At 36.6% G+C, this 7,470-nt stretch overlaps 1 protein-coding gene across 1 annotated transcript in view; it reads right to left on the bottom strand.

The window, feature by feature from the left end:
• Positions 1 to 1,060: 1,060 nt before the first annotated feature.
• CLVS2 (clavesin 2) overlaps positions 1,061 to 7,470 on the bottom strand; it is a 92,353-nt gene continuing 85,943 nt past the window's right edge. Inside the window, exon 7 of the mRNA XM_019740973.2 lies at positions 1,061 to 1,182. The gene's annotated coding sequence lies outside the window, so the exon portion shown is untranslated. The remainder of the gene's footprint in view (positions 1,183 to 7,470) is intronic.

Here is a 7,470-nt window from a genome sequence, read left to right as displayed (position 1 = left end):
GGTGGTGAACACACAACGTGATTTATAGATGATGTAATACAGAATTGTATACCTTAAATCTATGTAACTTTGTTTAAAATTGTCACCCCAATAAACTTTAAATAAAAAAAAGAAAAATGAAAAACAATGAGTTAACCTTCAACCACACACACACACACACACACACACACATATTTTAATACAGGGAAGGGTGAATTTGAGTAAGAAAAGATAGAAGCTTACAACTGGTCAAGAGGATCTTATACTAGTTCAGACAGGAAAGAATGTGGTTCTAATTTAGAGTTGTGGAAAGGGAAATAGGAATGACAAGACTGCAGTGACAGGGCATAGTCCACACTCGTGTCTCGAGAATTTCATTTCATAAGCCATTCATGACTCTTTTAAAATAGAGGGCTAACATAGGGCTACCAAATTCTATTTGGCTGAGAAAAGCATTTAAAAAGTACATTCTGATATAACCTCATGAGCTGATTTGCAGTTTATGTGGTACTTAAAAGATCCTTACTGGTTGATTGGGTCATCAAGCAAGACTAACCTTGTGGTCATTCATTCAATCCATAAACATGTATATGTATCTCCTATGTACACTACAGTCTTCTAGTCTCTGGAATGCTACAGTAAACAAAACAGAGTCAATGCTGTTTTAGAGATTATGTTTTAGCAGAGTGAAACAGATAAAAAAGAAACAAACATAAAATAGGTTAGGTTTTCAAGCCACTGAAGTAGAAGGGAGTGTAAGACAGGCCACCTCACAGAAATAGTTTCAGAGACTTACCGAGTTTGATTCCAAAGTAATGCATAGTTTAGAGCAGACAACTCTATTTTCTAAGCCCCCGTGTGAGTGAAGCAGAGCCACTGTAGATACACCTTCTTACATTGACTAAGGGATAAATTTGGACATCTTAGTTGGAGCTAGGACGAATACAAATATTCCCTGGGCAATATCATTCACTTAGAAAAGTTCAGCTACCACTTATACTGTATGCATAAATCACTCCCTACTCAGTTCATGTGAGTATATAATTTTGGAAACCCATTTACCATGGAAAATAAGGTTTACCTGTGTTAAACTCTGCATCTCATGATTCCAAATCTGCTGCATTTTTATGTATTAAATATTATTCTTCTTGGCTTAGTTCTAGGGCGGTACTCCCAAGGGGTAAGACTTGAATTGTCATGATCCTGAGAAAAATAAAAAGCAGAAATTTATTTGGTTCTGTTTTGCTGCTGAAGTTTTTTTTTTGTTTGTTTTTGGGGGTTTTTTGCTTACTTCAACGCTTAAAATTTCATTTTCAAAAAGTAACACCAGGGCAGACGGTGGCTCAGTTGGTTAGAGGGTGAGCTCTGGGCAACAGGGCTGCCAGTTCGATTCCCACATGGGCCAACAAGCTGTGCCCTCTGCAACTAAAATGAAGACAATGAGCTGCACCTGAGCTGCCACTGAACCCCAGGGCAGCCGGATGGCTCAGTTGGTTGGAGTGTGTGCTCTCAACAACAAGGTTGCCAGTTTGACTGCTGCAAGGGATGATGGGCTACGCCCCCTGCCACTAACAATGGAACTGGACTTGGAGCTGAACTGCACCCTCCACAACTAAGACTGAAAGGACAACAACTTGACTTGGATGGAGCTGATGGGTCCTGGGAAAAACACACTGTTCCCCAATTTAAAAAAAAATCCTGGAAATACACACTGTTCCCCTATAAAATCCTGTTTCCATTCCCCAATAAAATCTTAAAAAAATAGAGTAACACAAGATAGCAACGTAACAACTTTAATGACTATAAAGATAATGTCTTATGAAGTGATTTGTAAACCAATTTCACAAGGTTTGTTTAACATAAATTGACAACTGTGGAAATAATTTATTCGTCTAGATTTTACTGCTTCAGCAGGTAGTAGAGATCAGTCTTGATAGTATTAATATATTTAGAAGGAAGTAATTTACCAGATGCATATTGTTAATTTTGTTACATGGTTCAGTTTCATTTGACTGTATTTCTCCTCTAAGAATAGTTTATTGAAATGATGCCCTACAGCTATGCACAATTCAGATTATAAAATCTTAAAATGCACTTGCTTGTAATCCCAAGGTAAATTATTTTACACTTTTGAACCATTAGAATATATGCAATGCATAACCCATCTATTTCAATCTTACCCTTGAATCATTTGGTGTCTTTACTAAAGGTCAGCAATGTAACACTAATTGGATCAAATTCCCTTAAGTACATTCTCATCTCCTTCTGATGTACAACAGAATAAAATAGCTTTCATTATAGATGCAACAGAGGCTTAAAATAAGGACAACACTGGATATTTATGAAATGCTGGAATAATCTTTCTGCAGGACTTCTTCTTGTGGCTTTTCTTTTTTGCTAATGTGGATTTATCTAATTCTTTTAACTAAAGCATTTATTATTTAAAAAGGGGACATACATTTTCTATTTTACACCTCTATCTTATCATCCCTTAATAATGAATTATAAGATATCTATAATTGTCCGCTTATAATTATTTCTGGAAAAGACACAATACTAAAATCCAGAATTTAATTAATCCACCATGCCTAATAGGAATTTCCTTTCCTGTTAGCATTTGTGGAATAAAACACTTAGGAACAAATTGGGTTTCATTTCCTTTTAAAATATTATTGCTAACAGGGAATATCTCCTTTTCCATCCCTTTTGTGTGGGAAGCAGAGAAGGTGGTTTGTATATATCTTTCTGCCCTCATTTTCCTTGTGACAAAATAAATACCTTTCCTGCTCTCTGCCCTCACTGCCAAGGACCCATGAAATATACTTGTCCATTTCTCTTCCCTTAGTCAAAACACATCAGCCTTTTTCAAACACAAGGAAATGCTGTCATGTGTTATTGGTTTATTGTAGTTTACTCCGTTATTTGCCTGTTCCACTATTCAACTATTTAACTTCAAATTCCACGATGATGAAAGGAAACTGCCATTACCACAGCAACAAAAAGATAGAGAGTAGCTCAGAATCTTGTGGTGTCTGTGGAGAAGTAACCTTTCCCCTCAGAAGTTAAAATTGCTGGTTCATAAAATAAAGCAATGAGATTGTCTGGATTGAGATTTGATTAGAGTTTAGAATCAAACATTCAAAAAGAGTCAAAAGATGAACTCAATGATGATACTAAGGAGACATTCATATAATAAGATATATGTGTAGCAGAAAAACAAACTCCAGGGAGTGAAATTGCAAGTCCCTGGGAATGGTAGGCATAGCATGAGCAGGACCTTAGGTGGAAAGGCTGGTGGTACACAGCATAACCTGAGTGCTTGGTGCCTCAGAAACTTCCACGTCTTCAGATTTGGTAGGTAAGTCACCTACAGTTTGTTTCCTTCAAAGAGTCACATAACTTGGTAGGTAAAATTGCCAATTTGAAAGAACCAATCAGAGAAGACAAATGTAGCCTTCCTCAAATGCTCAGAACAACAACTAAACACACAAAAACTTGTCAAGAACTTTGACTCTGACATATTCCTCCCACATCCTTTCTACTTCAGCTAACATACCAATGTACAAACTATTTTACCTCAGCCCAAAATGGAATTCTTGCATAGTAACTCCTGTCTTAACTCTCCTCTTTTCCATCTACATTCCCTCTCTAGGGGATTTCATCTAAGTTCCATGGCTTTAAAATAGTATATATCCCACCATTTCCAAACTTTTTGTCTTCATGCCCTGGTTTCTCCCATGATCTTCCTTCTACCTGCCTGCCTACTCCTGCTTAGATGTCTAATAGCCACCAGAAACTCAAGATGTCAAAAGAGGACTATTGATTCTGTATCATTTCCAAAGTGATTTTCTTCCATTCTTTCCCATCTTTAGTTATGGCACTGCCATCTGGTAAGATCCCAACCTAGGACCAACTATGATGATTTTCACCCCATTCTCAATTGAACAGTAAGAATCCTCATTGACTATACATCCAAAATATATCCCAAATCCTGCCAACCATTTGTCATCATCTCTACTGCTACTTGTTAATGTAGCTATGGCTATCTCTCACCGAACCTCTTTAGTAGCCTCTAAGAGATCTCTTTAATTCTACTCTAATGGCCCACAGACCAAACTCCTTACATCTTTTTTAGTGTAGTTTCAACACCCTTTAATGACATCCAATTGCATCCAGCCTAAAATCCAAATCTTGACATTCTCTGATTTCATCATGTACTATTCACCATCCCTCTAACTACTACTCTCCCCACTCCTCTCTTTCCACAGATTTTCAAATGTTTGGCCCTTCTTTAATTAGTTCAGTTGTCACCTTTCCAAATAGTTCTTGTCAAATCATGCTAATTGAAGTGGGCCTTCCCTTCACGGAGTCACTCTCTGCCATTGTCTCCACTGTTTTGTTTTCTCTACAGTACTTACCCCTCAAAGTTATCCCATTTACTTGCTTACATGATTACAGACAGTCTTCTCATATTAAAAATGTGTCATGGGAGCAGGGACTTTGCCTTTATTCCCTGTACCTAGAGCTTTGCCTATGCCCACATAAATATTTGTTGAATGACAGACAGAGCCTGGCCTCAAACTATAATTGATTAAAGCTTCAAGTGATTTGACATACATATCCTGAGAAAAACTTGGAGGAACTTTGTTGCTTATGGATTATGATGAGATGTTACTTAGTTCCCTGGATTTTTTAATCAAAATAATAATACCTACCTCAAATTTAATAGACCATCAAAGCAATAGTATAGCTAATACGAATTAATAAGGAAAAGCAATTCAATGAATAATTCCCTGAAGTTATTGTCTCTTAGAATTTCAAGAAAAAAAAATCTTACTGTACTTTAAAAACAACAAAACTTCATTTCAATATCTTATATTTACTTACAAATTAGTTTACAAGTAAATACTAAATTATAGTTTCATCCTATGATCTGGGATGAAGAGTAATAATATTTTTAATATGAGAACATTTGGTGAAGAAATAAATGTATATTCAAGTGTTTTTCCTGAAGGAACATTAAGTTATACAGTCCCTAAAATGACTAAGCTTACATTTATTTCATAAAATGTCACTAATTATTTTTGGACTGAGATTTAAGTTACCAATGACTCCAAACTGATTAAGAGAAAGAAAATCAACTTTTTTGACACACATTATCTAGATAAACTCCAAGTAATACGCATATATTAGAAAGAAAGGTCTATGTTGATGTGACTTGTCATGAAGCTGAGAACCAGAAAGCAGTACTTGAACTATCCTTATACTCTCCTTTCTGGGCAGTTATTTGGTATATGTTATAACCTAGACGTGGTACTAGATAAAAAACATATAAAGCTGGGTTTCTAGCTTTTAGAAGCTTTCAGTGTGGTAGATTTATGGCCTAAAGGTCCTGGGTTCTGTAGTTCATTATACCCAGACTAATATTAGTTGATTCATTTAAATCAGTATCTTAGGAAAAGCTATAAAGCTATCCATCCTTCCTGTTTCTGAATTTTGAGGGAAAAAATCGATTCTATTCCGAATGGGACACATTCATTTTTAAATGATTAGAATATATATATATATATATATATATATATATATATATATATATATATATATATATAGAGATATACATACTTACATTTTATGTATGTGCACTTCAGTATATTTGAATCTGCTACTGCCTGGGAAATCTGCTTTCATTATGCTCCACCAGTATTTCTAGCTTAGAACTGATACAGGCCAAATTGAACGTCTTCTCATTACAGAAACTCTAAGTTTTCTTTCTTTAGAGTTTTAACTCCATTAGTTTCTTAATCATAAATAATAGATTGTTTTTAACCTGAATCATAGAAATCTCCTATCCCCTGCTTTAAATAATTGCCCTGAAACTTGTAATTTATGCTTGTTGATTGTAATCATTGAAGCCTAATATTCTCTCCTACCCATTCTGGGCCTAACTCCTGGACAATTAACGACAACCGAATAGCCAATTAAGTGGCCACAGGCTCCATAGAGCAGGTAGATTTTACATCACGTAGCCACCTCACATTAATAGCTTTGAGCTCTGCTCTTTAAGCCAACACTTCTAAATTTATTAACCAAAATCTATTTTTCCTCATTTAGGAGCCTTGGGGATACGGATGATGCCCTAGCAAGATTGCCAGTCCGAACCAAAGAAGCCAACATGGTCTTCCAGGCGAATCTCAAGACCCCTTCCTCTCATCTGAAATCAGATAGGGTGCAAGTTCTGTGAATCCCCTAATAGGTAGGGACAGCTCTACATCCCTGCCCAGCAGGAAGCAGATGTAGAAGAAAAGACATCCTGTCCCTCAATTTCCCATAGAGATTTTATGGGGATCACGTCTCTCAAGGGGAAAACAAGGCAGGCAGTTATAGATAGACATTGGGTCTCTACATTCTTGCACGTCTATCAGAACCCATAAAATGCGACCAAAAGACCTCCTTTCTCTGCCCAAAACTTCCCCTTTTCATTATAATTATCTACCCCTATGAGGAAACAAATGGGTACAAAATACCCAACTAGATTAAGCTGGCCACTCACACCTGTGCAGTAAAGGTCACAATGACCTTCATTTCACCTGGGCCTTATTATACCAGCATTATAATAGCATACATATGCCTGGAAGTTCATTAATATTATTATGACAGACTGAATTCTGGGAAGAAACATGTGCAGTCTAAAAAGATGAGGTAATAGTCTCTTGTCAGTCACAGGTGTCAATCAAGAGATTCCATGCCCAGAAAGGAACAGCCTATTCTAGAGGGAAAAAAAGGGATAAAAACTCCAAGTCCTCGCCAGTCAGCATCTTTTGAGCCTCTTCTTTTGCTCATGTCTGCTCCAAACTTTTTGGAGTGTACTATCTCTTCTAATAAACTACTTTTTCACCACTTTATTCTGTGTCTTGTTCAATTCTTTGCTTGAGATACCAAGAACCTGGACACTGCGCCAAGAAGGGCCCACTCTCTGGTTACAGAACCATCCAGGCCTTGACTATAGAGGGGTGCTTTGTCTGACTTTTCAATAAATCTGTTTTTTTCCATTCCATTCTGTTTCATTAGATTTGATAAATGTTTGGGGATCTTATAAGTATATGGCATCAAGAATATGGAGGTAGGACACAGTACCTACATACACAAAACCTGCAGTTTCACGTGGGAAAACATTCAGCAAGTGGCCTACAATCGGAACAATGGTTATATCAAGATATGTACAGGATGGCACTGGGACACGAAAGTGGAGGCCTAACCCAGATTCAAAATATACAGGCTTCCTGGAGTAGATCATATCTGAGCTGATTCTTGAACAATAAATTGGAACTACCCAGGAAACAAAAAACACTAGAGGAAAAATTACTTTAAATAGCAATCAAAATATGAAAAGACATAGCAGTAAAAAAGCATAGTGAATTCCAAGTCTTATAATTCATTATGAAAGACTCAAGGAAAGGATCCACATACAGGAGGGCCAAAGGATGACATTTA

This window comes from Rhinolophus sinicus, linkage group LG05 (assembly GCF_036562045.2).
Source record: "Rhinolophus sinicus isolate RSC01 linkage group LG05, ASM3656204v1, whole genome shotgun sequence".
Lineage (NCBI taxonomy): Eukaryota > Metazoa > Chordata > Mammalia > Chiroptera > Rhinolophidae > Rhinolophus > Rhinolophus sinicus.
This window is presented reverse-complemented; position numbering and strand designations above follow the sequence as displayed.